General features: G+C 39.1%; 1 pseudogene; it reads right to left on the reverse strand.

Annotated features, from left to right (window-relative positions):
* Positions 1-6,880: 6,880 nt before the first annotated feature.
* On the reverse strand, positions 6,881-7,440 carry LOC109451392 (protein tyrosine phosphatase type IVA 1 pseudogene; annotated as a pseudogene).
* Positions 7,441-9,693: the final 2,253 nt, after the last annotated feature.

Consider the following 9,693-nt stretch of genomic DNA (forward strand, 5'->3'; position numbering starts at 1 on the left):
CAGATAAAGGTCAAGGGTGCTCAGAGAAGGGAGAGGATACTTCTTATGAGGACGTAAGAAAAGGCCTCAGGGGGAGCAGTGTTTGCACTGCGCCCCAAGAATGAAGGATAGGTAGGAGTCATGGGGAATGAGGAATGAGAGAGCAGCCACTGGTGTGAGTGTGGCCCACCCATCAGGGAGGTGAGTCCCTGTAGGAGAAATATACACTCTTCAAGTCTCAGATGGGTGTGGGGGCTGAGTGGCTGGAGGCAGCTCACTAACTAATCAGAATGGTCACTGCTTTGTGGGCTGCTGAGTATGAGACATTCCTTTTGGGTTATTACTAAAAGGAAAAACAGAGAAATGTGGGTGGGGAGGGTCAGCAAGCAAAGGAGTGAGGAGGAAGAGAGGCAGGGAGGGGAAGAGCACCACAGGGAGTTCTAGGGAAGACTTGATTTTCATTTTCTTGACTTTGGGACACTCACTCTTCCACCCTTCACTCTCTGAAATAATTCAGCACACCAAAACAGTGTTCTTATAGAATGGTGTCAGTCTGTCCTTGCTTAGACCAAGTTCAACCATAGCCTTCACCTTCCTCATGTCCAGCAGGGTCCACCATGGGGTGGGGGATGAGCCTGCAGTCCCTGCAATCAAAGACTTGCTGAATTGCTAAAACCTACTGGGATGGTAGCTTCCAAACTCTAACTTCACTGTATAACACAGGAAACAATAAACCATGCTTAGGGACCTACCTCTGCCCACCCTGCTGCCAGCTCAGCCTCGGGATCCCCACTGCCCATAGTGAGTGAGTAGGTCCTAGACCTACTGACAGGCTAGGTGACTTTGGGCTCCTAGGAGAGTAATGAGCAGAGACACCAGTCACCCTTAGCCCAGGTCTTGTTCTAATATTTGCTTCCTTGGCGCTGGTGCTCAGCCAAGGACATCCTGAGAAAACATCCCTGTTCTGTCATCTCTGGGCTCTTAGAAGATGAGAAACTCTTCAAGGAGGGGAAGAGTCAAGTTGGACTCTGAACACCAGGGAAGCTTTTATATAGTCTTTTTTCTACATCCTGTTTAAAACCTTCCTCTGTGCCCCAACTACATTTCCTTTATACTCAGTGAAATAGAAAAGAAACATAGTAGAGAAAAATCAATGAAACAAAAACAGGTTCTTTGAAAAGATCAACTAAATGAACAAACTTTAGGTATACTGCCCAAGACAAAAAGAAGATATAAATTACATTTCCTTTGTCCAACCACACTGAACATCTTGCTGGCAGTAAACATATACACTCTTAGGTCTATGTGACTACACATGCTTGGTCTCCACCTGGAAAGTTCTTCTCTCTGCTTCCCTGCCCTTTATCAATTACATTTCAGATTACCCCAGCTTTCTGCCTGGAGACATCATTCATCCTTGGAGTTCAAATGCAACTGACTCCACAAAGGCTTCCTGGACAGAATTAATAATTAAATTAGAAATCAACAACAGGGGAAAAAAACGGGAAATTTTCAACTATTTGTAAATTAAACAATACATAATCCATAGTTCAAAGAAGAAATTGCAAGGTAAATTATATATGTTGAATTGAATGAAAAAAAGAAACAAAACCAGAATTAATGCACTATTGCTAAAGCAGTGCTTAGAGAGAAATTGTATAACTTTAAATGCCTGTATCAGGCCCAACCTCCTCTATCCCGGAAGTTGATGCCCCACGCCAGACCGCACGCTGCTTGCTAGGGGTGTCGCCTCAGAGATCTGTTCAGGCTGGGCTTGCGACTGCATCCGTCATTGGAAGAGGAAAAGAAAAAGAAAAAAAGAAAACATGAAAAGAAACAGCTAGTTCAAAGTCAAAAAGTTTTAGTTATGGGGGAAAAAAATGCCTATATCAGGAAAAAAAAAAGGTCTCAAAGCAATAACATAAACTGCGTCAAGAAACTAAAAATGAAAACCAAACACAATCCAAAGCAAGCAAAAACTAAAGCAGAAATCAACATACCCATGCATAACAAGTAAAGACACTGAATTAGTAATTAAAAATCTTCCCACCAAGAAAAACCCAGGCCCAGATGTCTCCATTGGTGAATTTTATCAAATATTTAAAGTAGAAACAATACCAAGCCTTCACAAATTCTTTCAGGAAATAGAGGAGGAGACACTTTCCAAATCACTCTATGACAATGGTATTACCCTTGTCAGACAATGGTATTATCTGGTATAAAAACCCGATAAAGACAACACAATAAAACTACAGAACAATGTCCTTCATAGATGCAAAATCTTAGACAAAATATTAGCAAGCCAAATCCATCAACATAAAAGAATTACATACTATGAACAAGTGGGATTTATCCCAGGAATACAAAGTTGTTTTAACATTTAAGAATTTATCAATGTAGTATATGATATTAATAGAGTGAAGGACAAAAACTACAAGATCATGTCAATGGATATGGAAAAAGCATTTGAAAAAATACAACACCCATTTACAATAAAATTTTCAACAAACTAGGAATAGGAGAAAACATCCTGAACTTGATGCAGAACCAAAGGCTGACATCATAATCAATGATGAAAGAATGAATACTTTCTCCCTAAGATCTGGAACAAGGCAAGGTTGGTTTTTGCAACTTCTGGTCAATATGGAAGGTCTAGCCAGTCAATAAAGAAAGAAAAAGAAATGAAAGGCATCCAGATTGGAAAGGAAGAGTAAACTGCCTTATTCACAGGTGACATAATCATGTATGTAGAGAATAGAATAGCTTCTCTCTTCCTTCCCCCTCCCTCCAACCTCCACTCCCAATAAATTAGTTTAGAAAGCTTGTAGGATGCAAGGTCAATATACAAAAATCAATTGTATTTCTAAATACTAGCAGCAAACAATCTAGAAATGAAATTAAGAAAACAATTCTATTCATAATGATATCCAAAAAATACTTAGAAATTTAAGAAGTGCAAGTCTTGTATACTGAAAATTATAAAACGTTGCTGATAGAAATTAAAGACCTAAATAAGAGTGTTCCATGTTCATGGATTTGAAGACTCAATATTGTCAAGGCTACAGTTCTCTCCAAATTACTTACATATTCAATACTACACTTACCAAAATCCTTGCAGGCTTTTTTCCCTTTTTTTGTAGAAATTGACAGACTGATCCTAAATAACAAACTATCCAATTCCAAAACCTACTATAAAACTACAATGATCAATACTGTATAGTTATGTCAATAAGTGGAACAGAGTTGAGAATTCATGAATAAGTCCTTTCATTTATGGTAAATTGATTTCTCAACAAAGTTACCAAGATAATTCAAAGGGGTAAAGGATGGTCTTTTGAACAGATGATGCTGGTACAACTGGATATCTACATGCAAAAAACAAAAACAAAAAATTAGACATTTACTCACACCATACACAAAAATTAATCAAAATGGATCACAGACCTAAATGTAAGAGCTAAAACCATAAAATTTCTAGAAGAAAATATAGCAGAAAAATCTCTGTGACTGATTGAGTTCTTAGATACAATTTAAATGCATGATTCATAAAAGAAACTGATAAATTGTACTTCATCAAATTTTAAAACTTTTGCACTTTGAAACACACCATTAAGAGAGAAGGAAAAAAAAGACCAGAAATAGACTAGGAGAAAATATTTGCAAATTACGTATCTGAAAAAGACATTGGATCTAAAATACATAAATAAGGGGCCGGCCCGGTGGCTCAGTCGGTTGGAGCTCCATGCTCCTAACTCTGAAGGCTGCCGGTTCGATTCCCACATGGGCCAGTGGGCTCTCAACCACAAGGTTGCCAGTTCAAGTCCTCGAGTCCCACAAGGGATGGTGGGCAGCGCCCCCTGCAACTAGCAACGACAACTGGACCAGGAGCTGTGCTGCGCCCTCCACAATTAAGACTGAAAGGAAAACAACTTGAAGCTGAACGGCACCCTCCACAACTAAGATTGAAAGGACAACAACTTGACTTGGACAAAAAGTCCTGGAAGTACACACTGTTCCCCAATAAAGTCCTGTTTCCCTTCCCCAATAAAATCTTTTTGAAAAATAAAATAAAATACATAAATAACTTTTACAGCTCAACAAAAATCCAACTGAAAAAACTGGACAAAATATTTGAATCGACGTGCTACTAAAAAAAAATATGTGAATGGCTAACAAGCACTGGAGAAGATGCTTAACATCATTTGTCACATGAAAATTAGAACCCCAATGGGATATCACTTCACACTCACCAGAATGGCTATAATAATAAAGGCAAGACAATCAATGTCGATGAGAATTGGAACCTCTTCTCCTAGCAAGACTTTGTCTCCTAAGCACTATGAGATTAAGGAAGATTTCCGTCTATCTTTTAAAAGTCTTCATTCTGACTCTCCAGCCTCTCACATAGTCCCAGAAATCAGGAAGTGTCATTTAGAATAGTGGATGTTATAGTTGCACCACCCAGATCCCTCTTCGGGCCTGAAACACTCATTCTCCCAGCTGCCAGGAGCATCATTAGCTGAAAGCTTATAGGTGCATCCCTCCCTGGGAACTGCACTTGATTGAAGCAAGATGCTTCATCCAAGGTTATTCCCTCATCCCCATGGACAGTCTGCATCCAACGACTGGTTGATTCAGGTCCAAAGGCCCAATCCCCTTACCTCAATTGGAGACATCTCTAAACGGCCATCCCAGCTTCAGAGTTCTGTGCAAGATTGGCTGAGACCACTGTTGCCACTGTGTGTATCACCAATCAACTTCTTCCACATCCTGCTTCTCTTGCTCCCACAAAGGTGTTGTGGAAATGACTCATCAGTAAACCTCCAAATGCAAATCTCAGATTCAGTATCTGCTTTCTGAGGAACTCAACTTGCAACGTGTGGAGGAAACTGGTCAAGCTTCTCAATTTCCCAATCTGTTGCACCAGTCCCACATGACCACCAAAAGCTTTGCTGGGCTTCTCTTTCCCTCAGTAGAGACCCTCTGCATGGACCAGGCCTGATCCTTAGTCCAAGTTCAGAATCAGTAAATGCTGCCAGCCAACAAAATGGCCACTCAACCCAGGAGAGCTCCTCACTTTCTGGAATCCTCTCACCTAGTTCTTGTTGCTTTCACAGCTCTCACAAGTCTTTAAATATAAGTCTTTAAATATATGACTTTTGTAATTTATCTGTATTTTTCTGGTCTGTGCAGGAAGGGGGTAGAGCTGCCATGACTTACTACATGCTACCTAGATATGGCAGTCTCTTCTCTAGACACAGATTTTCAAAATCAAATGTATGGATATCAACTCTTTTCCTAACTTAAATGAATTGCAGTCAGAAAAGTTATTTGTATTATTCAACTATTTTAAATTTGATGAAACTGTTATGTTAAATATATAGTCAAATTCAATAAAATATTTCATACACTCTTGAAAAGAATATAGATCCTCACTGTTGAATGTAATGCCCCTTATACGTTCATGGGATCAAGCCTGTTAATTGTTTTGTCCAGATCTATATCCTTACTGATTTGTCTACCTGATTTGTTTCTGAAAGGAAAGTACAATTTCCTGCCACTATGGTAAACTTGTCACTTTTCCTTGTAGTTCTCTCCATATTTGCTTAATATATTTTGGTCCAATGTTGTTTGATACGTAAAATTTAGAATTGTTATAACTTTCTGGTGAATTGAAACTTTAAATGATGGTTTTCTTGATCTCTAGTATGCCTTTGCGTACTCTTATCAATATTAACATAGCTATACTATCTTGCTTAGATGGTGTTTCTCCTGCAAGTCATTATTTATTTAGATGTTTAAGCTCTTGTACTAGCTGGTGAATGGTGAAGAGTGACAAATTATCTCCTGCAGAACTGTATTCACAGACAGAATGATTATATGGTTAAACTAATATATCACCATCTTATCAATTATATAACAAAGTATCAAATATCCAAATATTAAGTTACACAGTTGAAAAGCATATAAAATATTAGATGTCTGATCAAGTCATTGTAGAAGTGTGTAGAAACCCATGCTTCTTTTCTGGTTGGGAAGACAAGGAAAAATATCACACTTCAAACAAAAATAATAGTTAAACAACGTCTAATAGGTATGGTGAAGAATTCTAAGATTTTCAGAAATTTTATAATTAAAAAATGTTTTAGCTCCAAAGCATTTTTAAAATGCATTTACAAAAGCATTTTTAAAATGTTGACTAAATAAAAGGACCTATTCTATACATCCTGCATAAGACAAAGCCAACATTTTATTAGGAATATTTCATAGCCTCATCCTATTCTGTCTTCAGGCCCTTCCCTCTAAGTTGCATCCTAAGTATAAACATAAAATTTTGAGGCTTTTTTTTCTGAAGACATTACACACCTGTGCTTCTGTACAATGTGTACTTTATATGAACTTTCAACCAGAGACCTGTGATTTTTTTCAAAATGGAGGTTTTCATTACAGCCCAAAATGAGATTTATAGGAAGACATTAAATAATCACCATAAGTCTTGGTAAGAATCCAACAAAATCAATTGTTGCACAAAGCTGATGTATACTGATACACACGTGAGGTGGTAAACATAAAGGAGCAGACATATAACAACCCATATAGGCCCTACTTGCAATGCTTGAAATGACTGAAGGAATAAGCCACATATGGTTTACAGTGCTGTCTAGAAGTCCTAGGATTTTAATTCTGAATGATACTAAAAATATACAAGTATTTTGCTGAGTATTTTGGCACCTATTCACTCAATTTCTTATATATTATTTCTGTCATGGGAATAGCTGTAAGCCCAACAGAGAGTGCAAGCCTGTGGCTTTTCAGGATTCCTGAGGAAGCTTCATTAGACTTGTCATTCATTAAGCCTACATGTTGGCCAATATGTACAATCAATTAAGCCTTGTCATGTTCCACTTCCAAGGCAAGAGCATCCGACAGCCAAGCTTACCGAATGCAACCGCTGTTTCTATGAACGCTGGAGTCTTTGAAGCACAGCCACATCTTAGAACGATAGTTCTCCAAATACAAAAGTTGCTTGCTGTTAAAAGCTCCACGCCATTTTTGTCTTACAAACTGCACTGCATCTTTATTTTTCATTCAACCTTCATTAGTGCTAGGGCAACAAGCACTGGAGTTCTCCCAAGAGATGCAACACAGTGAGCAGCACTGCAACGACCAGGTTCTTCACGAAATTTAATGTTTACGAGACCTAACCCGTCATCAACGATCTGGTTAGACGGTGATGAACCGGCATCAAAAGGCCAATCCAGAATCCGGATGCCTTCTTCCTATGATACAAGAGCAGTATCACAAGTGGCTTTACACTCTCTTACCTATTGTGGTGACGCCATATTTCTTAAGTTCCTCTATACATTTGTTTAAGGTTGCACTGGTTGGACTGTATGTAGTAAGAAATCTCATGTTCCTCTATGTGATTTCCAGAAGGGGTAGGCGGTTCATTGCAGCCATGTTAATTTAGTTAAAACAAAACAAAATGTGAAGATGTGAAGAAACTGAAGTCTACGGTAATATATTCCACTCGAAACCCTCAATGCTTTGAAGATGCAATCGGGAGTCATCGGAAATGAACTGAACCTCCTAAGAAGAGGCAATCAATCCTTCAGTAATACTGAGTCCATGGAAAGGAAGCGCACCGAGGTTTACCTCACTCGGGTCAGAATCTCGTATAAAGCTCGGATAATTTCCATCCAACACGTCTGCGTCCGGGATAACCGCTCCTATGGCGGCTCCTCGGTGGAGTAGTAATGGGAACTTCCACAGTTCACTTGTCCTCATAAGGGTCATGCTGTGCCTGGCGGTAACCTCCGACGACCTTCATAAATTCCATAAGTGAGTAACCAAGAACACCACCAAAAGGAGTGTTTACTCATCACGGATTGTGGCCTAATCACACCGCCGGTCCCGCAGAGGCGGCAGCAGAACACCGGGCTTTACGCCGCGCCAGCCTCGAGGGAGCCGGTGCGCACGCGCCGCGGCGTGCTTGCGTCACAAGCCCACCTTTTATAAGCGGCGTGACCTGCGCTCCTGCTCATCAATCGCAGCTGGGGGCGTCAAGAACTTAAGAGCGAGGGCGTGAGCCCGGCCTTCTGCAGGCGTCACCACGGCCAAATCCAGTGTGAACCAGTTGATGAAGGGAGAAGCGCTGGGGGCTGAGCATCCTCCCCCCTTCCTCCCCACCCCCCCCACCCCCAGGGAAGGGGCGGAAGAGCGAACCGGGAGTGGAGCTGGAAGAGGCTGAAGAGTCGTGGCAGTGGGCTAAGACTGGAGGGGAGGGGAAGGTAGTGGAAGAAAAATCCCATGCTTTGACTCTGGCGTACCTTTTTCCATTGGCTTCATGTTTTAGCTATGTCTCTTTGGAACAACTGTTGCTAGGCTTTATTTCAATCCAGGCCGACCAACTTTGTCTTTTAACTGAGGAACTTAGTCCGTTTACATTATTTTATTAGCTATTATTTTATGATTTTACATCACCTTGTGTTATTCCTATAGTTGCATCTGTTTTTACGCTCATTTTGTGCTGTTTTACATTTCTCTATTTCTTTTTTATCCTTTCTTGATTGCTTTTGGAGTAAGGTTTTTTTCCCTCCTCTACATCCATATTTTCCTTCTACTGTTTTGGAATTCATAATTGTGGTTAAAACTTATTAGCAGTTATTATACGTTAGACACTTTAAATCTAAATGGCTTTACATACATTCATTTGGTACAACAACACTATGAATTAGATACTAGTATTATTTCGATTGTTCTGATTAGAAAACCTAGGCACAGAAAAGTTATTTGCCCAAGGTCACACAGCTAGTAAATGGCAGAGCTGGGATTTGAATCCTGGAATTCTGGCTCTAAAATCTACCTCTCCAATATATATGGCCTGCCACATACCTTATTTCTATTCTTTTAGTACTTAAATAGCTTAGAAAAAGTCAGATATTCAAAATCTTTTCCCACCTCATAAAGGAAATAAACAAGCTTTATTAATGTTGTCATTTTTAACCCATAAATCGTTTATAAAAATCAGTGTTTGTTTAAACTTGCCATATATATATATATATATATATATATATATATATATGTTGTTTTTTTTGCTCACAATTTTTTCATGCATCTCCACCCTTTCTTCAATTATGCTCCTTTATCCAAAAGCATCTTTTGAAGGTTCCTTTACTTCCCAGTATATGATCAACTTTGATAAATATTTTATATAATCCTAAAAATATGCATTCTCTCACTGTTGGAAAACGCATTTGTTATTGTTGGTAGACTTTTCCTTTGGTTTATATAATGTTTTTTTCCTAAAAATCTGTTATTTTGCTTTCATTCTTGATGGTTTTGCTAGGTATACAATTCTACATTGACATTTATTTTCTCAGCCCTTTGAAGATATTCCTTGTCTTCAGATTTTTTCTGTTATAGAATTTTTAAAAATGTCTAGGCTCTGTTTTCTGACCTATGCATAGCTCATAACAAGAAAGCCCCATTTCTTCCTTCTTTCCTCTTCCTTCTTTCCCTCTTCACTCTTCCTTTTTTCTTCCTTGATTTCTTCTTTAAATTCTGACAATTAAGTTTGCGAACTTGCCATCATGTGCTTACATTGGCAGCACTGTACAAACAGCTTGGTAAGGTTTCATAACCTTGGTATATCAGTGTATCACAGCTGAAGTGTGTTGACGTGTGGCAGTGTTTTGCTGAGTGGCATTCATT

This window comes from Rhinolophus sinicus, chromosome 14, assembly GCF_057876585.1.
Source record: "Rhinolophus sinicus isolate RSI-liver-muscle chromosome 14, RSI-T2T, whole genome shotgun sequence".
In the NCBI taxonomy this organism is placed as follows: Eukaryota; Metazoa; Chordata; class Mammalia; order Chiroptera; family Rhinolophidae; genus Rhinolophus; species Rhinolophus sinicus.